We start from the raw sequence: 12,369 nt of genomic DNA, 5'->3' as shown, positions 1-12,369 counted from the left end.
GTCTCTAGTTTGTTTCAGGAAATATTCCATATGGGGCTCGGAAGTAATGCATGGAGTCTGAACACAAATACAAGGTGTATGTTTCTATATAAGGTCCTCAGATCCACAACTAGGTTTGAATAATTTTAAATTTCAACTAGACATCCCTCTGATTCCACTTTCCTTTAAAGAGCTAATTCGATTCTATCTCACTTACCTAAAACCATGAGTTTTGAATTACCCCCAAAAGTATAACCATCGTTGCCTGACGCAATGTTACACTTTTGTATCAGAACTCGCGTTTCTTCAACTCGATACACAATAGTTAATGAACATAGTTGGAACATTTTGCCTTGTGTTATATTCATTATTCCACCCTATTGCTCTTTATCTTATATTCTGTTACAATTGATCTCCTTGTCTCTGTCTCTTTTTCACTGTTTTAAATCTAATTTCCCATCTCCCTCCAGTTTTGTCTGATGTTTGCTCTCCATCTGGAGTTAAGAAGAATGGGAGATGATCTTCTGGGAAATTCTAAGATTCTGAGGGCGCTTGACAGGGTAAAGGCTGAGAGAATGTTCCCATGTAGAATTAAAGGGCACAGTTTCAGAATGAGGGGTCGCTCATTTAGGACGGAGTGGAGAAGGAATGTCTTCCATCAGGGAGTCGTGAATCTTTGGAATTCCCTCCTCCAGAGCGCTGTGGAGACTGAGCCCGTGAATGCATTCAAACTGAGATAGAGAGCGGAGCCAAGGATTATGGAGAACAGGTAGGAAAGAGGGATCGAGGCCAACATCAGATCAGCCATGATCTCTGGTTGCAAATTCCTCTCTCACCAGCCCTCCTCCAATCTCCTACATTTAGCTATTTACATTCTTGCTTCTTCAATGCAATGCTTACTCTTTTGCCTGTTTTCACATTCTCTCGCCTTTCTTTAAATTGAAGAGAGTAAACTAGTCGACGTTTTCAATGCTAGTAAGAGACGTATTTTGACTAACATCTCACTTACCCTGGACAGTTAATTTAGTGCCATCTCCAAAATACATAGGTTGAATACTCCCTGCTCCCACATCATCACCTCACATCACAAAAACATTCCCCAACTCTCTTCTGGAAGAAAAGAAACTCACTGGGCCATTCCTTAATATTTGATAGTGACCTCTGGTTAACGCAAGCTAACTGTAAGTTAATGTAAACTCGTGGACTAACCAGGCAGTTTGCAGTTATAACTCTCAGAATTCCCAAGACTGCCTGCCCCGTCTAAATGTGGACCTTTTAGTCAGTTATCCACCGTGGCAGTCCTGACAATAGGAGATTTTCTCTAAGTCCCTCCCAATTATTCATTCAATCCTTCTTGCAAGATGTTTACAGGTGACCCTTGCTTCATTGAAAACAAAGAAACTGAACTCACCCAAAATCGTCAACGTGGACCCGTCCCCAAAATGTAGCAGGTTGGTATACCCGCCCGCACTGAACTAAACAACAATACCAAAATACAACGATGGGTAGACAGATCTATGGACAGACAAATAGATAGATAGATGGACAAACAGACAGACAGATGGATCCACAGACCAACAAATAGATAGGTACATTGATAGATAAAGAAATAGAAAGACTTACAGATGAAAAGAGATGTTTACATATATAAATATCTACATGTGCAAACATAATCTTACCTAAAACAGTGAGTTTCGTCCCAGCTCCGAAATAATAAATCTCACCAGAGCACAATGATAAACTCATGTATTAAAACATCACCTGTCTTTGAGTCCTTTTCCAAAGGAGCCCCTCATAATAAGGGAGAACCGACAAGTATAAGGAACTTTTGTCCAAAGGAACATAGCAACTGGGGAACAGGAGTAGACCATTCAGCCCTTCGTGCTTATTCCGACATTTAATTAGATTATTAATCATTTGTACCTTAACGCCTTCGACCTGCCTTCTTGGTTCCATAACCTTTAGCATCTTTGCCGATCAAAAAATAATCAACCACACATTTGAAATTTTCAATTGACCCCCTCAGCTTTCTGTGGGAGAGATTTCTGGATTCCACGGGGCATTTTGTAAACAAGTCCTTCTTGACATCATTCCTGAATGGTCTAGCTATCAGTTTAAGGTTTTGCTCTCTTGTTCTGGACCCATCACACCAGAGGAAATATCAGATCCTATCATTATCTTAAACACATCAATTGGATCACTCCTGAATCTCCAATTCTCAATTTACTGCAACCCTACTTTAAACAACACATCGTCAGAAATTAAATTCTTTTAATACCGGTATTATCCTGGTGAATGAGGAAAGGTCATGAGGCCCTTGACACCTCATTGTCCACTGGATATGGACAGCTCACCAGTTCGATTAGTAACTTGAAAATAGTGTGTCTCAAAATGGTTTCATCCATTGCTGCTCGAGGCCAAGAGGGAATATATAGAATTACATAGAATTTACAACACACAAACAGGCCATTCAGCCCATCTGCTCCATTCCAGTGTTTGCACTCCATTGAGACTCCTCTCATCCCCTTCATTTAATCCATTTTTTTTTATCCAATCTACTTTTTTAAACCCACTCCTTGTGGTAGTGAGTTCCACATTCGCACCACTGTCTGGGTAAAGAAATTTCTCCTGAATTCCCCATTGAATTTATTACTGACTATCTGACATTTATGATCCCCCCGTTCTGGTCTCCCCACAAGTGGAAAAAACTTCCGTGTGTCTACCCTATCGAACCCGCTTTCAAAATCGTGCAGACCTCGACCAGGTCACCCCTCAAACTTCACTGCTCTCGAGAAAGGAGCCCCAGTCTGTCCGACATTCCCCAATAGTTACAACTTCCCAGTTTGGGCAGCACAGTTGTTAATCTGTTCTGATTTACCTTATCCAGAGCCTCTACATCATTTATTTTATAATATGCAGACCAGAACTGCATACTGAACGATGCAATCTGACATTTTTCGTTCTATGCCTGTGTCCTCTTGTTCTTCTCTCACAAGCGCAATCATTCTATTTGTATCTACATTGCTGTTCGTTCTGTTTCTTTTAGAGACCCTCCCTTATGTATCCACTCAAACCCCTTCCCTACAGTGAAACGAATTCGACAGTTGCAGGTCTCCCTTCGTAACCTGAAGAGACGATACAAATTCACCAAATTCTTATGGTTTCACTCCCTCGACCACCTCACGTGAATTCCCAAATTGAATCAACTTTTCCAGTATTAGGAATGCATTCACTCACCTAAAACCACCAGTTTGGTCCCATCTCCGAAATATGCTTCGCTATAGGAGCACACTGGTATGGGGCTGTCACAAAATCCCCCTCAATGCCTCTAGATTGTTAAGTCTGTTCCATTGAAATTTATATCATGTCAATGACCGGTGAAGGCCGTAGAAACATGGGGACAGAAGGTGGCCGTTCAGCCCTTGGAGCCTGTTCCACCATTCAGTTAGATCAGGGTTGATCTGAATCTTCACTCCATCATCCTGTCTTTGTTCTGTAACCCTCAATACTTCTGTTTTACACAGCTCTATCAATCTTGGATATGAATTTAACAATTGACCCCCAGTCTCAACAGATTGTTTTGGGAAGATGAAGAGGGGGAGAGAGTTCCTGATTTCCACTACCCTTTGTGTGAAGAAGTGCTTCCTGATATCATCCCCGAAAGGTGATAATTTAAACTGTTCTGGGAACCTTCCCCCCCCCCACCCCCACCCTCACCAACCTGAGGAAGCAGTTTCTCTCTCTATCTATCCAACACCTCAAACCCCTCCATTATATCAGCCCTTAATGTTCGATATTCGAGGGACTGTCAGCTTAGTCTGAGTAACCAGTCCTCATGATATAACCCCTTTATGTATCTAATATCTGAACATTACTCCTGGTGATTTTTTAACCGCATGTAAACATAGATTCTGATGGATAGGAGGAACAGAAATACATAGTCGCCTTACCCAACACTGTCAACTTGGTCCCATCGCCGAAGTCAGCTATGTCTGTTGCACGATGCTCTAAACTCAGTCATGAACAGACCCGGGAGATGTTCCCCTTGTAACTGAACGAGACAGGATGGGGTGGTTTAGAGGCCAGGGTCATATTGGACTGGTCTTTGCAAACCAGAAAGAAGGGCGAGTGCCATCAGCCTGACTTTTTAAACCGCCCGCGGAGGGTTGGGGGGAATAAGCTTGGAATGCAAACAGCTGGACATGAAGGGAGTGGGGGAAAAAACGCCCCATTATCTTACCTAACACCGTCAGTTTGGTACCGGTCCCGAAGTTGAGTGGTGTGTTGGTAGCACGTCAGCAGATCACGTTACATCAACCCGGTCAGAAACAGATTGCTAAAAGTGACCTGCTCAGCATTTAGGAAGCACTGGTCAAGACAATCAGGACACACAAAGCAGCTTACAGCCAATGAAGCAGTTTGTTTAGGAAGTGGTCACCACAGGGAGACGCAGCAACTGATATTGTACCAAGGAAGTCCCATCAAACAGCAGTGAGATTAATGAGCAGATTATTCTTTGTGATGTTGGTTGAGGGATCAATATTGGTCCCTGGACACCAGGGTGGGGTTTAAGGGTTAAAGAGTAACCAGTTTCCACACAAATGACACACAGTTATTCTCTTTTCCAGAGGAACATTCTAGGTTATAAAGCTGGACCATTCTGAGACAACTTTATAATGAAAAGGGCCCAGTTCCCGTTATAATCCAGGGTCATGTTGACTCGTTTACTCTGTTGTCACTGCTCTTCTGCTCATCCTCCACCAGGTGTGCAGAGTGAGGTTTTTGTACGGAGGTTGCATTGGATTTTATCACCGTGTCCCTGCTGTCCCCACAGTGATAGACACTCATACAAAAAAGAGGAAAGCAAAACGTACAAGTCCCCGCCGCTTAAACGGCTCCCGAGGGTTTCACCTGGTGACGGCAGTTGAGACTCAGGTGCTGAACTTTCGTTAGACATTTGGAGCACAATTAAAGGCCATTCAGCCCCTCTCAAATCTGTTTCACAGGATCAGGAGGAGGACATACAGCCCCAATGCAGTCTGTTACACAGGAACAGGAGGAGGACATTCAGCCCCTCTCCAGCCTGCTACGCAGGAACAGGAGGAGTACGTTCAGCCCCTCTCGAGCCTGTTACACAGGAACAGGAGGAGGACATTCAGCCCCTCTCGAGCATGTTACACGGAAACAGGAGGAGGCCCTTCAGCCCCTCTTGAACCTGTTACACCGGAACAGGAGGAGGGCATTCAGCCACTCTCGAGTCTTTCTTTCTTTCTTTCCTTCTTTCTTTCTTTCTTTCTTTCTTTCTTTCTTTCTTTCTTTCTTTCTTTCTTTCTTTCTTTCTTTCTTTCTTTCTTTCTTTCTTTCTTTCTTTCTTTCTTTCTTTCATTCTTTCTTTCTTTCTTTCTTTCATTCTTTCTTTCTTTCTTTCTTTCTCAATTTCTTAATTTCTTTCTTTCTTTCTCAATTTCTTTCTGTCCCTCTCAATTCCGTCCCTCTGTTGCACCCCTTTTCCCAATCCCTGACTCCGTCCTTACCCTTTTCTTTACCTGCATTGTCCCTCTACAACCTTCAGGATCTCAGGAGGCACCAGCTACGGGTCCTCAAACAGAACGCACTTAATGTATACACAAAATCGTGCACACTGCAATCTCTTAACCTATCACTCAGAGTCCCAGGTCTGCCAAACCAGGGATGTGCAAGTTCCCAGGTGTTCTGTTGATGTGCGCAGTGCTGTTATCATTTCAGCTGATCTGTCTGCACACCAACACCCATCACCCATGCACCTGGTCCTCAACTATAACATTGAGGGTTTTACTCTTTTGTTCTGTTCTTCTGCTGCTTGCTCTTCAGATGAAGGTAACGCGAGGTTCTGGGTTGAAGAGGTTCCAAAAATGTCTAACAATAAAGCTGGACGTTGAATTGGGATATAGACACAAAACATTTTCAAAGGAAGGCGATTATGGAGACATCAAAGTAAGTACATTTCCCTTTGTCCTGTTGCAAACATGGCACAAAGCAGGAATCCATTGCTTCTTCTAAAAGTTCCCCCAACATAACGGAGCTATGAGAAGTCATGTTAAACTTGTATAGAATCTTGCTTAGACCACAGTTGGAGCACTTTTCACATTTTAAGAGATATAGAGATACAGGAGAAGGGGCAAAAAAGTAATGACAAGGATGATATCAGAACTGAGAGGTTATAATGATCAGGAAGGGCTGTAAAGAGAAGGCTGAGGGGGTGATCTGATGGAAGGATTTAAGATTATGAAAGGGTTTTTGATAGGATAGACGTGCAAAAGATGTTTTCACTTGTGGGGGAGTCAGGAACTAGGAACCACCAATAGAAGATAGTCACTAATAAATAAAATCGGAATTCAAGAGAAACTTCTTAACCCAGAGAGTGAGAGGATGTAGGGAGTGGGATAAGACGAATAGTGGAGATGTAATCAAGAGGGAATCTGGATAAACAAATGGGAGGAGGAAGATTTTGAAGGATCTACTGATGGGGTGAGATGAAGACGAGAGCGAGGAAGCTCGTGTGCAGGACAAACACCAGCATGAATGTGTTGGGCCGAATGGCCTGTTGCTTTGCTATTTGCCTCAGGACACAGTCCAAGGGATATAGTGCGTCTCACCTGAGAAGGCAGACAAGCCGCTGGTTTAACATCTCAGGCGAAAATGCAGCAAACCCTCAGTACTGACCAGTTGACAGTGCAGCACTCCCTCAGTACTGACCCTCTGACAGTGCAGCACTCCCTCAGTACTGACCCTCTGACAGTGCAGCACTCCCTCAGTACTGACACTCTGACAGTGCAGCACTCCCTCAGTACTGACACTCTGACAGTGCAGCACTCCCTCAGTACTGACCAGTTGACAGTGCAGCACTCCCTCAGTACTGACCCTCTGACAGTGCAGCACTCCCTCAGTACTGACACTCTGACAGTGCAGCACTCCCTCAGTACTGACACTCTGACAGTGCAGCATTCCCTCAGTACTGACCCTCTGATAGTGCAGTGCTTCATCAGTAATGGCCCCCTGACAGTGCAGCACTCCCCCAGTTCCGACCCTCTGACAGTGCAGCACTTCCTCAGTACTGATCCTCCGAAAGTGCAGTGGTCCCTCAGTACTGACCCTCCGACAGTGCAGCACTCCCTCAGTACTGACCCTCCGACATTGCAGCACTCCCTCAGTACTGGCCGTCTGCCAGTGCAGCACTCCCTCAGCACTGATCCTCCAACAGTGCAGCACTCCCTCAGTACTGAATTAACCAAGTGTTGGCTGCATTGGCGATTGATGGGCGGTAGGTGGCGCTATTGCTCCACTAATCCTGATCGATTCTTCATTTCTTGGCCGTTCCTTCCTCTCACAGCGGCCTCAGCTCTGCAATTCCCTCCCTAACCCTCTCCACCTCTCTCTCCTCCAAACCGGACCGTTTTCCGGCCGTTTTCTCGACTGACGGTGAAGTCACTATCTAAATGAAAGTCGCTGCTGTCTAATTACACGATCGTGCTGACCTGTGAACAGGAGGTCCGGGACTTGGAGCATGTCCTCCAGAAACTGACTCTGCCAGCAGTTTCGCTTTACATTTCTTCCACGGGTAGACACAGAACTAAACTCGTCACAGAAAAATTACTGGAATTTGTCACGACCGGGATTTCGTGTTTTGTTGCTCCAATTTTGAGCACTTGCCTGTCGTCGCTTGATGCAACTGAGTGGCATTGGGAGAACAGTGAAGTGATAACTACATTGGTGTGGACCAGGACTCAGGTTGTAAGGGGGTAAGTAGGTCAAATGTTCTCCTGTGGGACATTAGAGAACCAGAGGGGGTTTAAACAACAATCAGGTCGTTTCATGGTCATAATTCATGTCACTGGTACTTTACCTCAATCAATTGAACTTAAACTCTTCTGCCGGCTGTGGTGGGGTTTGAACTCACGATTACCAAAGCGCTAGCCCGGGCTGTTGGATTACTGGTCCAGTAACATCACCACCAGGTTAACAGCTCAGCTTGTCCAATTCCCTGGCCTTTTCCCCGTAGCCCTGTAAATTTTTGTTTCTCTTCAGATAGTTATCCAGGACCTCGATTGACACTACCAGCATCGCACTGTCAGGCAGTGCGTCGCAGATCCTAACCCTCTCTGTGTAGAAGAGGAATTCCCCCTGTCACCTTTGTTTGTTTGTTTGTTTTTTTAGCCATTTACTTTAAACTGGTGTCCCCTGGTTCTCCACCCTTCTGCCACTGAGAACAGATCTACTCTGTCTGGGTCCCTCATGATTTTGCACAACTCTGTCAAATCTCCTCTCAAGTTTCTCTTCTCTATGGCGAACAACCCCAGCTTCTCCAATCTATCCACGTAACAGAAGCCCCTCATCCCTGGAACCAATCTCTTAAATCTTTTCTGCACCCTTGACATCCTTCTTAAAGTGTGGTATCCAGAATTGGGTGTAATATTCCAGTTGAGGTGGAACCCGTGTTATGTCGAGGTTCCCTGTAACCTCTTTGTTTTTTTTTTAAATTTGATGCCTCCATTGATAAAGCCCAGGATTCAGTCTGCCTGATTAACCACTTCCTCAACTTGCCCTGTCATCTTGAGTAATTTACACTGATATACACCCAGGTCCCTCTGTTCCTGCACCACCTTTAGAATTGTATCCTTTATTTGAGATTGTCTCTCCTCGTTTTCACTACCAAAATGAAAGACTTCACACCTTTATGTAATAAACTGCATCTGCAATTTGCCCGCCCATTCCACCAGTCATTCTACATCCTCTTAAAATCTATCACCATCCTCCTCACGGTTCACAATACTTCCACGTTTTGTGTCATCTGCAAAGTTTGAAATTGTGCCCTGCCCACCCAAGTCTAGGTCATTAATATCGATCAAGAAAAACAGTGGTCCCTGGAGAACCGCACTATATACCTTCCTCTAGTCTGAACAACAACCGTTTACCACTACTATGTTCCCTGTAACTTTGTATCCATGTTGATAATGCCCCTTTTATTGCATAAGCTTTATCTTTGCTGACAAGCCTGTTATGTAGTACTTTATCAAACGCTTTTTTTGAAGTTCATGTACACCACATCAACCGCAATACCCTCATTAACCCTCTCTGTTACCTCATCAAAAAGTGTGTATCCGACTCTTGGTTTTCTGATTAGTCCACAGAGTGCTGGTTGTTTCAAAAGGCGGTGTAGCATTCGTCATCGCTACAGATGGGAGAACCTCAAAGCACCCTGTATGACTGACCACTTCCTCTGATGTGTCTTTATACATCAGCCGTGGTTTAGTGGGGAGTACCTCGGCACTGAGTCAGAGGTTTGTGGGTTTAAGTCCCCGCACCATGATTTAAGCATAAAATCTAGGCTGACACTCCCAGTGCAGGACAGAGAAAGTGCTGCACCGTGTGGAGGTGTAGCACCGAGGTACTCTCTTTATTTTGGCTGAGATGTTAAAACGAGGTCCCGACTGCAGACGGGAATGATCCCATAGCCACTATTTCGGAGAATAACAGGAGCATTCTGGAGGATTATCTGGGGCAATAGACATCCCTAAACCAACTTAACTAAAACAGATTGTCTGGTCATTCTCAGTTTCCACCAGGAGATGGCGCAGTTCTCCGCAGAACTTGTGGCTGCAAATAGGATTCGATCAGATGGAGAGACAATGAATTTCCATTCAGCGAGTGATCGCGCCCTCTGGCGGCCGCAGAGGGAATTTTCATCACCATTCATCATTTGGATCATCCATCTGACGTAAAGGAGTCGCAGTCCGAGTATGATCAATGCTACCTACTTTCAGTGAGATGTCGGATTATTTATTGCCATGTGCGAAGATGACCAGATCGTGACAAATGGAGCGAAACTCCCCACCCCCGCAACCCCTCCACTAACACTATTGGATCTAAGATGCATCAGTTGGAATTCATTCCTGGTTATGTGCATTCACCTCACATTGGAATTTCGAGACAGGGTGCCGACCGGCAGTTTTATCACGCTGCTCGATCTTGGACCCTGCAAGTAAAGGGTTACTATCTTGTTGGCACGTGGAAAAGGCTTCTGATCTGCGTCCCTGCAATTTTGCTTCAATCATCAGAGAACACATCAGCTAAGGAACTCACTTTCGACTCCACTGGCATAATGGAGGTTGGAAATGTGCACAGCATCTCGAATCCGTAAAGGCTGGAGGACATCTTACCGTCAGGAGCCCATTAAAAGTCTTCCACTTCATAAAAGCTAAAGAAAAGAAATGATGGCCTGTTGTAGATGTCGGGAACTCCAGTCCAATTTGAAAATATCTGGGGCTGCAGCAAAAGTGGTCGAGAAACAGGGTGAGTAATTTCAATGACAACATTCTTCTCATTATTGATACTGAAAGAGGGACCCGTGTATATGAATCAGAGCAATTTTACATCAAGGTACAGCAAGGAATTAGGAAGGCGAGTAACATGTTAGCTTTGAAACATAAGAGTAAGGAAATCTTTCTGCAGCTAGTTAGGACTTTGGTAACAACACACCTTTAGTGTTGTGTAGAGTGTTGCTCTCCTTATCTACGGAAGCATGTATTTGCCTTAGAGGAGGTTGCAACGAAGGTTCACTCAATTGGTTCCTCGGAGGAGAAGGCTGCCCTATGAGGAGAAATTGAGTCGAATGGGCTGTTATTCTCTGGAAGAATCAGAGGTGATCCATTTGAAACGTACAAGATGATGAGAGGGTTTGACAGGGGACACGCTGAGAGGCTGTTTCCCCCCTGGCTGGAGAGCCTAGAAATAAGGGGTCGAATCTTCAGGATAAGGGGTCGTCTATCGTACTTAGATGAGGACGAATGTCTTCACTCAGAGGGTTATGACTCTTTGGAATTCAGAGAGCTGTGGAATTCTCAGTCATTGAGAAAATTGAAGACATGAGATCCATAGATTTTAGGCACCAAGGGAATCCAGGGATGTAGGAATATGGCGGGAAAGTGGAGTGAAGGTAGCAGATCCTCAAGATCTTCATTATGTGGAGGAGCAGACACGGCGGGCCGAATGGCTTACTCCTGCTCCTATTTTCTAATGTTCTGATGTAAGTGGTTCCTGCGTGTTTGCAGTGTCAGATCATTGTGTCATCACAGCACATACCGTCTAAAATATTATCTTTCTCTTTCGGTCTAACCCGTGTTTCACTTGACCATGAAGTCTCGTCATGGCAAACCCTGAAGCCAGTTGCAGGCCAAACCAGATCTTGATAAGGGAAGTTTATCGATTTCAGTGCAATTTCCAGGTGATCGGAATGAATTATAATCAGAGCAGAGAAGGTTAAGGGACCCAGAGGAAGGTTGTGTTGGAAATCAGGAAGGGTTTTGATAAATTGAACAGGGAGAAGCTGTTTTCTGAGGCAGGAAGGTCGTTAACCAGGAAGGCGCTGATTTAGGGTCAGTGGCAAAAGAAGCAGAAGCGGGACGAGGAGAAAGATTCTGACTGGGACGGGTATTAATGATCTGGAACACATCACCTGAAAGGGCAGTGGAATGGGATTCAGCTTTCAAAAGGGAATTGGATAGATCCTTGGAGCAGAAGATTTCCAGGACTAGGGCAAAAGGGCAGGAAAGTGGGACTAACTGGATAGATATTTTCACAAAAGCAAGCAGAGGCGGTATGATCTCCTTTGTGTTGAATCTTTCTGTGATGCTACAATGTGGACAGATCAGAAAGGAACAACTTGACATCATTTCCTTTATTTAAGAAAAGTAAAACTATTCTCCACCCTTTGGCATATGAAACGTGACAACAAAGCTATTGGGAGTCGGTGAGCCTTATCTGTTATCTCTATGGGTGCATTCTCACTGCAGACAGGGTTCCAGTCAAGCAAACCCTACTTATATGGCTGTGTTGGAGTAGGAACTGCCCTGGGACAAATTCCTCCCAGAACGCCAGGGAATTCTGTCAAGAGCAGGCTGGTTATCATCTGAACAGGTCAGTGTTGAAGAGATTTACCATGACATGTGGAAGTATGTCAATGAGACACCAGTCATTCTTTTTTCAATAGGGGCCCTAAGACTGTGTTTGTCCCGTGGTATTGATCCATCCATATCCAGATTTGATAGATTTCCTTCAGTGAGGAACTTTCTTGGGATGCAGTCGATGATTAAGTTGAGACATGACATGTGACAAGAGCTGCCTGCTTGGGAGGCACAGGGACTTTGGGCCTGGCATTTTGGTACATTCCCCGCCTCATGCCTGGGCCCTGTTATAGATCAAGTCACCGCAATTGTTTTATTTCTGTTCTGTTACGGGATGAGGGCTGGCGAGGACCACGTTTATTCCCAAGTCTGACCACTCTTGAGCAGACTTCTTCTTGAATGCAACTCCGTGGCTGACGAGGCCCATTCCTCAGGACAGTGAAGGGTGAAC

The sequence above is a fragment of the Heterodontus francisci genome, unplaced genomic scaffold (genome assembly GCF_036365525.1).
Source record: "Heterodontus francisci isolate sHetFra1 unplaced genomic scaffold, sHetFra1.hap1 HAP1_SCAFFOLD_398, whole genome shotgun sequence".
NCBI lineage: Eukaryota > Metazoa > Chordata > Chondrichthyes > Heterodontiformes > Heterodontidae > Heterodontus > Heterodontus francisci.
Note: the sequence above shows the minus strand (reverse complement) of the source record.